This window comes from Colobus angolensis, unplaced genomic scaffold, assembly GCF_000951035.1.
Source record: "Colobus angolensis palliatus isolate OR3802 unplaced genomic scaffold, Cang.pa_1.0 Scaffold35, whole genome shotgun sequence".
NCBI lineage: Eukaryota > Metazoa > Chordata > Mammalia > Primates > Cercopithecidae > Colobus > Colobus angolensis.
This window is the reverse complement of record NW_012116821.1, coordinates 9,665,310-9,672,445: the sequence shown is the minus strand read 5'-3', so window position 1 is coordinate 9,672,445 and position 7,136 is coordinate 9,665,310. Positions and strand designations below refer to the sequence as shown.

At 45.0% G+C, this 7,136-nt stretch overlaps 2 long non-coding RNA genes across 2 annotated transcripts in view; both read right to left on the bottom strand.

Moving 5' to 3' along the window:
• Window positions 1–7,136, bottom strand: part of LOC105519485 — a 45,924-nt gene that overhangs the window by 28,351 nt on the left and 10,437 nt on the right. The gene's annotated exons all lie outside the window — the stretch shown is intronic.
• On the bottom strand, window positions 1,331–6,224 carry LOC105519484. Its single transcript, XR_001002976.1, has 2 exons — window positions 5,993–6,224; window positions 1,331–3,574 (listed from the first exon to the last, which is right to left on the bottom strand). It is a non-coding gene; the product is annotated as an uncharacterized LOC105519484 (long non-coding RNA).

Here is a 7,136-nt window from a genome sequence, read left to right as displayed (position 1 = left end):
TGGGCCTGAGTTTTATAAGCTTGGTATTCTACTCACCACTTAGTTCAATATAATGTACATTATCTTAGTCTGTTTGAACTGCTATAACAAAATACCACTGACTGAGTGGCTTAAACAACAAACATTTATTTCTCACCATTCTGGAGGCTGAGAAGCCTAAGGGGGTGCCAACAGATTCATTGTCTGGTGAGGACCCTCTTCCTAGTTTGCAGATAGCTGCCTTTTTGCAGAGCCCTCACATGGCAGAGAGACGGGGCTCTGGTCTCTTCTTCTTACAAGGGCATGAAGCCCATCATATGGGCCCCATCTCTCATGACCTAATCTAAACCTAAGTGCCTCCCAAAGGCCCCAAGTGCAAATATTATCACATTGGGAATTAGGACTTCAAAATATAAATTCTGGGTGAGGGCATAAACATTTAGTCCATAGCATACATATTGAGCAAGAAGTAATCACATGACTATGTGAATACCACTCCATCCTCTCCCTGGCATTCCATTCCTCAAATGCTATTGCAAAACACTGACAGGCTGGCAACAAAGATCTTTAAGAAAGTTTGGTACTTTGTTACTCATGGGCCAGGCACAAAGCTCAACACATAAAGAATTTGGAAGTAGTCCCACCAGGGAAACAGAAACAAAATTCTGTGGGATTGTAGAGAAGGAAACAATTCCAACACAGACGAGTGTGGAGTGGCAAATGCATTCATGAGTTCCTTTCCTTACATTTGTTTTTATTTATTGGATCACCCAGTATCTTCTTTGCCCCATTGAATGTACATTTCTTGAGAACCAGTCTCAAGTCCTCAAATTTCTTCATATTGCTGCCAAGCTTCAGTTTTGTGTCAAGCAAAATCTCTTCTGTTTCTTGGAACAAATTCCATAAGCACAGTCGTTTCAACTATATGTAATAATTGTGTGTGTGTGTGTGTGTGTGTGTGTGTGTGTGTGTGTGCATAGGCTAAATTGGTCTAGTAGTCAGGGGATCTGTATTTTATAGTATTTTATTTTATTATTATTATTATTTTTTGAGATGGTCTTGCTCTGTCGCCCAGGCTGGAGTGCAGTGATACGAACATGTCTCAGTGCAGCCTCAATGTGCTGGACTCAAGCAATCTTCCCACCTCAGCCTCCCAAGTAGCTGGGACTACAGGTGTGCACCACCATGCCTGGCTATTTTTTTTTTTTTTTTTTTTTTTAGTATAGACAGGGTTTCACCACATTGGTCAGATTGGTCTCAAACTCCTGACCTCTAGTGGTCCGCCAGTCTCGGCCTCCCAAAGTGCTGGGATTACAGGCTTGAGCCACCACGCCCAGCCCCGATTTGGTTCTTTTTTAAAGTTTCCATAGCTGTCTTAAAATTTTCCATCTCTTCACCTACTACAGATGTATTTTCCTATAGACCCTTTAACTGATTTATTATAGTTATTAAGTCTTTCGTAATTCTAACATCTGGGTCACTTGTGAGTCTATGTTTATCGCTTATTGTTCCTCTTCACTGTAGGTTACATTTTCCTGATTCTTTGAACAATTAGTAATTTTTTAAAATTGTATGCTGATAATTTTGGATGATATTAAAAAGACTTTGGAGCCTGCTATCTTCCTTAGAAAAAATTTGACATTTGTTCTAGTAAGCAGTTCAATTACTAGCATAGTTTCTTGATCCTATGCAGCAATGCCATTCAATAGAACTTCCATGATGATAGAAATATTCTGTGGTCTGTGCAGTCCAGTATAATGCCATTAACCACATATGTCTACGAACATTTGAAATGTGGCTAGTGTGACTGAAGAACTATATTTTAAATTTTACTTAGTTTTAATTAAATTTGAAATACTATGTGTGCCTAGAGGTTACTATATTACATAATACAGCTGTGAAGAGTTGGTTTTAGGCTTTGTCAGGGTGGGCCTATTTTGGTTTTGCCTTTATTCCTAGGGCATAGGCTTTAGTCCTGGTGAGTAATCATTACTCCTTGTGTGGTCTCAGTGGAAAGCCTTAGGTGTTCTCCAGAGCCCTCTAACTTGGTGAGAACTAAACCCTAAGCACCATCTGCTCAACGCAAAACAACACCCCCTTTTAGTCTTCCAGCTGTTATTTTTCCCTCAGCTCCTTGAACCTCACCCTGAGGCACAGTTTAGGAGTCAGGGAAGTTTGTACACAGATTTGGGAGCACCCCAATCTGAGACTTCCTCGTTTGTGAGATTCCCTCCTTCCCAATCTCCTGCTACTGTAGAAGCCCCAAATTCTAACCTCTAACTTTAGAAAGCTCAGTAGAACTGCCAGTTTCTGCTGAGCTCTACCCCTGTCCACTGTAAGAAATGGATAGTGCTATCAAAGGAAAACCTGATGAATGTGTATCTCGCCATATGTGATTTCCTTTTTCAAGGGTCATGTCTTCTTCAGATTTTGTCTGCAGAACCAAACCATGTTGGCTGGTTTCAAGGACCTTCAAACAGGTTTTGTTGTTTTCATTGTGTTTTGGGTCCAGAATTTACCATTATCTTTGGCAGAAGGGTTAGTTAGATGTAATTTACTTGGCCATTACTGGAAGCTAGAACTTATCTGAATGGCCAAAATTAGGCACTGAAATACTGAGTTTGATGGGAAAACTTGGCTACACTCTCCTCCTAGCATACACTGCCATGTTTATTTGCATCAGAAGGGGCTCAGTATTTGCTGAACAAATCCTGAAAGCTGAAAACTTTCTTGAAAGACTCATACTTTGAAGCATTATCAGTTATTCATAATTTAGAATGGAGAATCCTTTCCTGAAAGTGGGTTTTAATAAGGGTTAATGAGAAAGAACAGGAGCTTCTTGGGTGTATCTGTCTTCTTCTTGCCAAGTGGCAGAAAATCTGCCATGATTTTGCCTTAAGTGAATAGATAATTTATCAACCAGCTTAGGTTAAAATTCCATGGTAAGATTGACTCCAGGCATAGCTGGATTTAGGGCTTACATATAGTGTTATTAGAACACAGGTTTTTTTGCTTTTTTTGTTCTCAGCTTTGAGATCTGCCAATTGCATTGTTACAATTAATCCCAGCCTCCTGTGACCATAAGAGGATGGTAGCAGCTTCAGCCACACATCTTCTCTGGTGCACATTATAGAGGGAAAAGTGAGACCCTCTTTCCTGGAAGTACCTGGAAAGATCTCACTGCCTCTCATGGGTTCCACCTGGGTCATGTTCCCATCCCTGAATTGGTCATGTGGTCATGAAATAGGATAAAATGATTGGTCCAGGTGTGATTCACATGCTCCACCCCACAGACCAAGAAGTGTCATTTCTTCGGATCCCCAAGGACTGAGAGGAGAGTGGGAGAAGTTCTCCTGATAAATATGTTGGTTCTTTGTTAGAGATATCCTGGGGCAGAAACAACAGAAGCTCACTAAAATGGGTACTGGAGGAGAATGGAACGAAGATGCATAGTAGGGGTTAAAAGCTTACACATTGGAGAAGCAGAGAACCGAAAAGAGAAATGCTGACTCTTTCCATTTTGCCCCTTGGCTCCAGGCTGCTGGAAGCAGGTGCTGGGCGGTATCACTGCTTCATGGTTAGCATGCTTGGGGACCTGCAGTGAGTGAAATCCATGAAATTTACACACTGCAGCGGTATCTTTAAAAGGTATCAGGTGGAGAATAGCTTTTAATGTGGAATCCAGGCCTCCAATTAGAGGCTTATTCCACTTGCTAAATTTGGTTTGGGTTCAACGCCCACTGACATCTTGTCCCTAGAGAATTTCAACACCGGAATGAATACGCAGGAACGAATCCTCCTTTCCCCTGCCCTTTCTAATGGTACATAATCTCTATAGCATTAGAAATCTGAATTATTTTTCCAGATAAAATTGCCAGGCCCTTCTCTCAATTCTTTCCATTAGTGAGGAAGCAATCCAAGGAAAAAAGAAGCCAGTGCCAAGTGCAGCCATGCCCTGAATGTTCGCTCAGCTTAGGCAGCATCTGACCAGCATCCCCCATGGCTCCAAATCAACTAACAGCTTTTAGGGTAGGGAGAATTGCCTTTTATCTCTCCTTTCAGAATACCAGAGAAAACATAGAGGACCCTAGAGACCAGTGGAAAATACCTTGGGAATCCCTAATTCACTCAGTCCTTATTGGTTGCTCCTAAGCACCTTCTAATTTGAAGTTTTGAGTAGCCTAAAGAAGGACTTCCCCTCATAACTAGGAGGACTCTCCCTGATTTTTAAACAATGTCTGCACTTTTTAGGGACTTACATTTTTCTCCAACAAACAGGCTTCACTTTTGCCACAAAAAACAAGCATGGGTGTGCAAAATTTAAGTGTTAGCACCAAGTTTTTCCACCTTAGATAGCCTCTAGCTGACCCGTGACTAACTGGGAAGTCACTGCTCACAAGATCTCAGGCTTTCTCTGTCACTACGAATAAATACTAATAAAATAGAAATATATTTTTAACCAATTTCAAAATGCAACAGGGCAGGTGCCTCCTGGAAGGAAGAATTCCTGCAGCTCCCTTCATATTGCTGTTCCCCATGTGATAAGCCCCTAGTCCTTCCAGGAAATTATTCTGATCCTTGCTTGTTCCGTGAAACGACCAGTTCCCTTCCCTGAGTTTCACTTTCCTGAGGAGCTGCTCTCTGGAAGAGCCAACTGTTCTGCGTCCTGCACTGGGGACATTCGGGTGGGTTCCCACTCCCATTACCCACCTTGCTTCTTCACCTTCTCTGCCCTCCTGCTGCCCTGAGGACACCTGCTGCTCACTGCATTCTCACTTTGTTTGTTTCCCCCATAAGATTACTGGCCAGGTGCTGTAATCTTTGGTTTGCTGGGCAATTGCCTTGGTGCAGTTGCTGTGACCTGCATTCTTGAAGAAGCAGATTTCTTCATTATTCATGATGGCCTGGAGGTCCAGTTACCAGCAGCGGTCCACCGCAGAGGCCAAACTGAAACTTGTTTAGCCAGTTTTCTCGTTTCCCTGGGCTGCTGCAAAACTGACACACACGGACTAACAAAAACTCTGACAGTTTCTGTGTTCCCAGGAATGAATCCCACCAGAACAAGCCTCGGTCTGTTGCTAAACTCTGATTCTCATTTCCTACCCCTCACCTCCCTTTGCTACAAAGCTATGGACCATCAAGTTTTAATGCAGTGTTGAGCTGTTGATTAAAACAGCATGTTATCTTCTGAATGTCAGGCAACATATGACAATAAAGTAGGCATAAAATATCAGGAAAACAAATGTGCCCCTGCGTCTGCACTGGATGCAAACACAAAATGGCTGAACTTTAAAAGCTTCCATGTTCCTAAGAAGTCTTAGAGCATTAGAATTGATGATAGTGATTAGGTTGCTTTTCAGAGCAGCAAAATCTGTATAACTGAATCCCCATGGGTTTAGCCATTCTCAGCCCAGGCATATTAACTCGGCCCACTGTGAGTCTGCTTGTGTATACACACACGCAGTATTTAACCTTGAGTGCAGTGGGCCCCAAATTAAAACCATATTTTGTTAGCATCACATGTTCCAGCCGTGACAGTATTTATCAAAGGGGGAGCTGCTGGATTTATTGAAAGAAATGAACTTCGCCAGGGTCTGGCAGACTCGACCCCAGTAGGGAGTTGTTATTTTTACCCTCTGTGCCCAGCAGTGCTGTTGCTGTTGGCTCAAGGCTGTTTGCTCACTTTGGGCACAGTTTGCTACGGATCCCTCTCTGCTGGTCCAGTGTGCTTGCCTCCCAGCAGCCTGTACCTCGTGGGATGTCATCAGTTCCACCTCCATGTATTCTTCAAAACCTTATTTATGTTCCCTTCTTTTCTGTGAAGTCTTTGCCACCTAAACCCAAGGTCACTTCTTCTTCCTCTGATCTCGCCAGTCTGGGTCCGAGAACAGCTGGTAGAAATGCAGATTCTCAGGCTCCGCCCCAGACATCCTGAATCTGCATGTTACCGAGATCCGTGGGGGCATTCAAGGGCACATGGAAGTGTAAGAGGTTCTGCTCTGCCTCCACTTACCATCTCTACTAGGATCTCTCAGCGGGAGTCTTGCTACCCTGACAGGAGCTTTGGAAATGCAGAAATCGTTGGAAATCATTTTTGGCTGTCACAGTGTTGAGTGGTGGGCAGGAGGACTACTAGCATCCACGAGTGGGGTCGATGCTGGACAGCCTGCGATGTACTGTACAGTCTCATATAGGGAAGAATTGGTTCATATGTCACACAACTTTCTAAAGAGCTGCCAGGCAGTCTGGTGGGTGAAAAACCTATTTTTAATTATTTGAGCCGGGAATCTAATTCCTGTTTACACACACAGTTTTTTGTTTGTTTGTTTGTTTGTTTTTGAGATGGAGTGTGCTCTGTCACCCAGGCTGGAGTGCAGTGGCGTGATCTCGGCTCACTGCAAACTCTGCCTCCCAGGTTCACGCCATTCTCCTGCCTCAGCCTCCCTAGCTGGGACTACAGGCACCTGCCACCATGCCTGGCTAATTTTTTTTGTATTTTTAGTAGATGCGGGGTTTCACCGTGTTAGCCAGGATGGTCTCAATCTTCTGGCCTTGTGGTCCACCAGCCTCAGCCTCCCAAAGTGCTGGGATTACAGGCGTGAGCCCCTACACCGGCTTGTCTTGTAATCTTGAATATATTTTTAAGAGACCATGAATCATCTGCCTACTAGTGAGAGGTGACAGTGTGCTGGCAGCCCTGGCTAGCTCGGCGCCTCCTCCATCTCGGGATCCACTCTGGCGGTGCTTGAGGAGCCTTTCAGCCTGCCACTGCACTGTGGGAGCCCCTCTCTGAGCTGGCCGAGGCCAGAGCTGGCTCCCTCTGCTTGCAGGAAGGTGTGGAGGGAGAGGCATGGGCGGGAACTGGGGCTGCATGCTGTGCTCACTGGTCAGTGCGAATTCTGGGTGGGCATGAGCTCGGTGGGCCCGCACTTGGAGCTGGCTAGTGCCACCAGCCCGGGCAATGAGGGGCTTAGCACCCGGGCCAGCATCTGTGGAGGGAGTGCCAGGTCCCCCAGCACTGCTGGCCCGCCGGGGCCATGCTCCAATTCTTGCCGGGCCTCAGTTGCCTCTCCACGGGGCAGGGCTCGGGACCTACAGCCCACCATATCCAAGCTACCCCTGCCTTCTCCCTCCCCTCTCCCCTCTCCGCCTCTCCC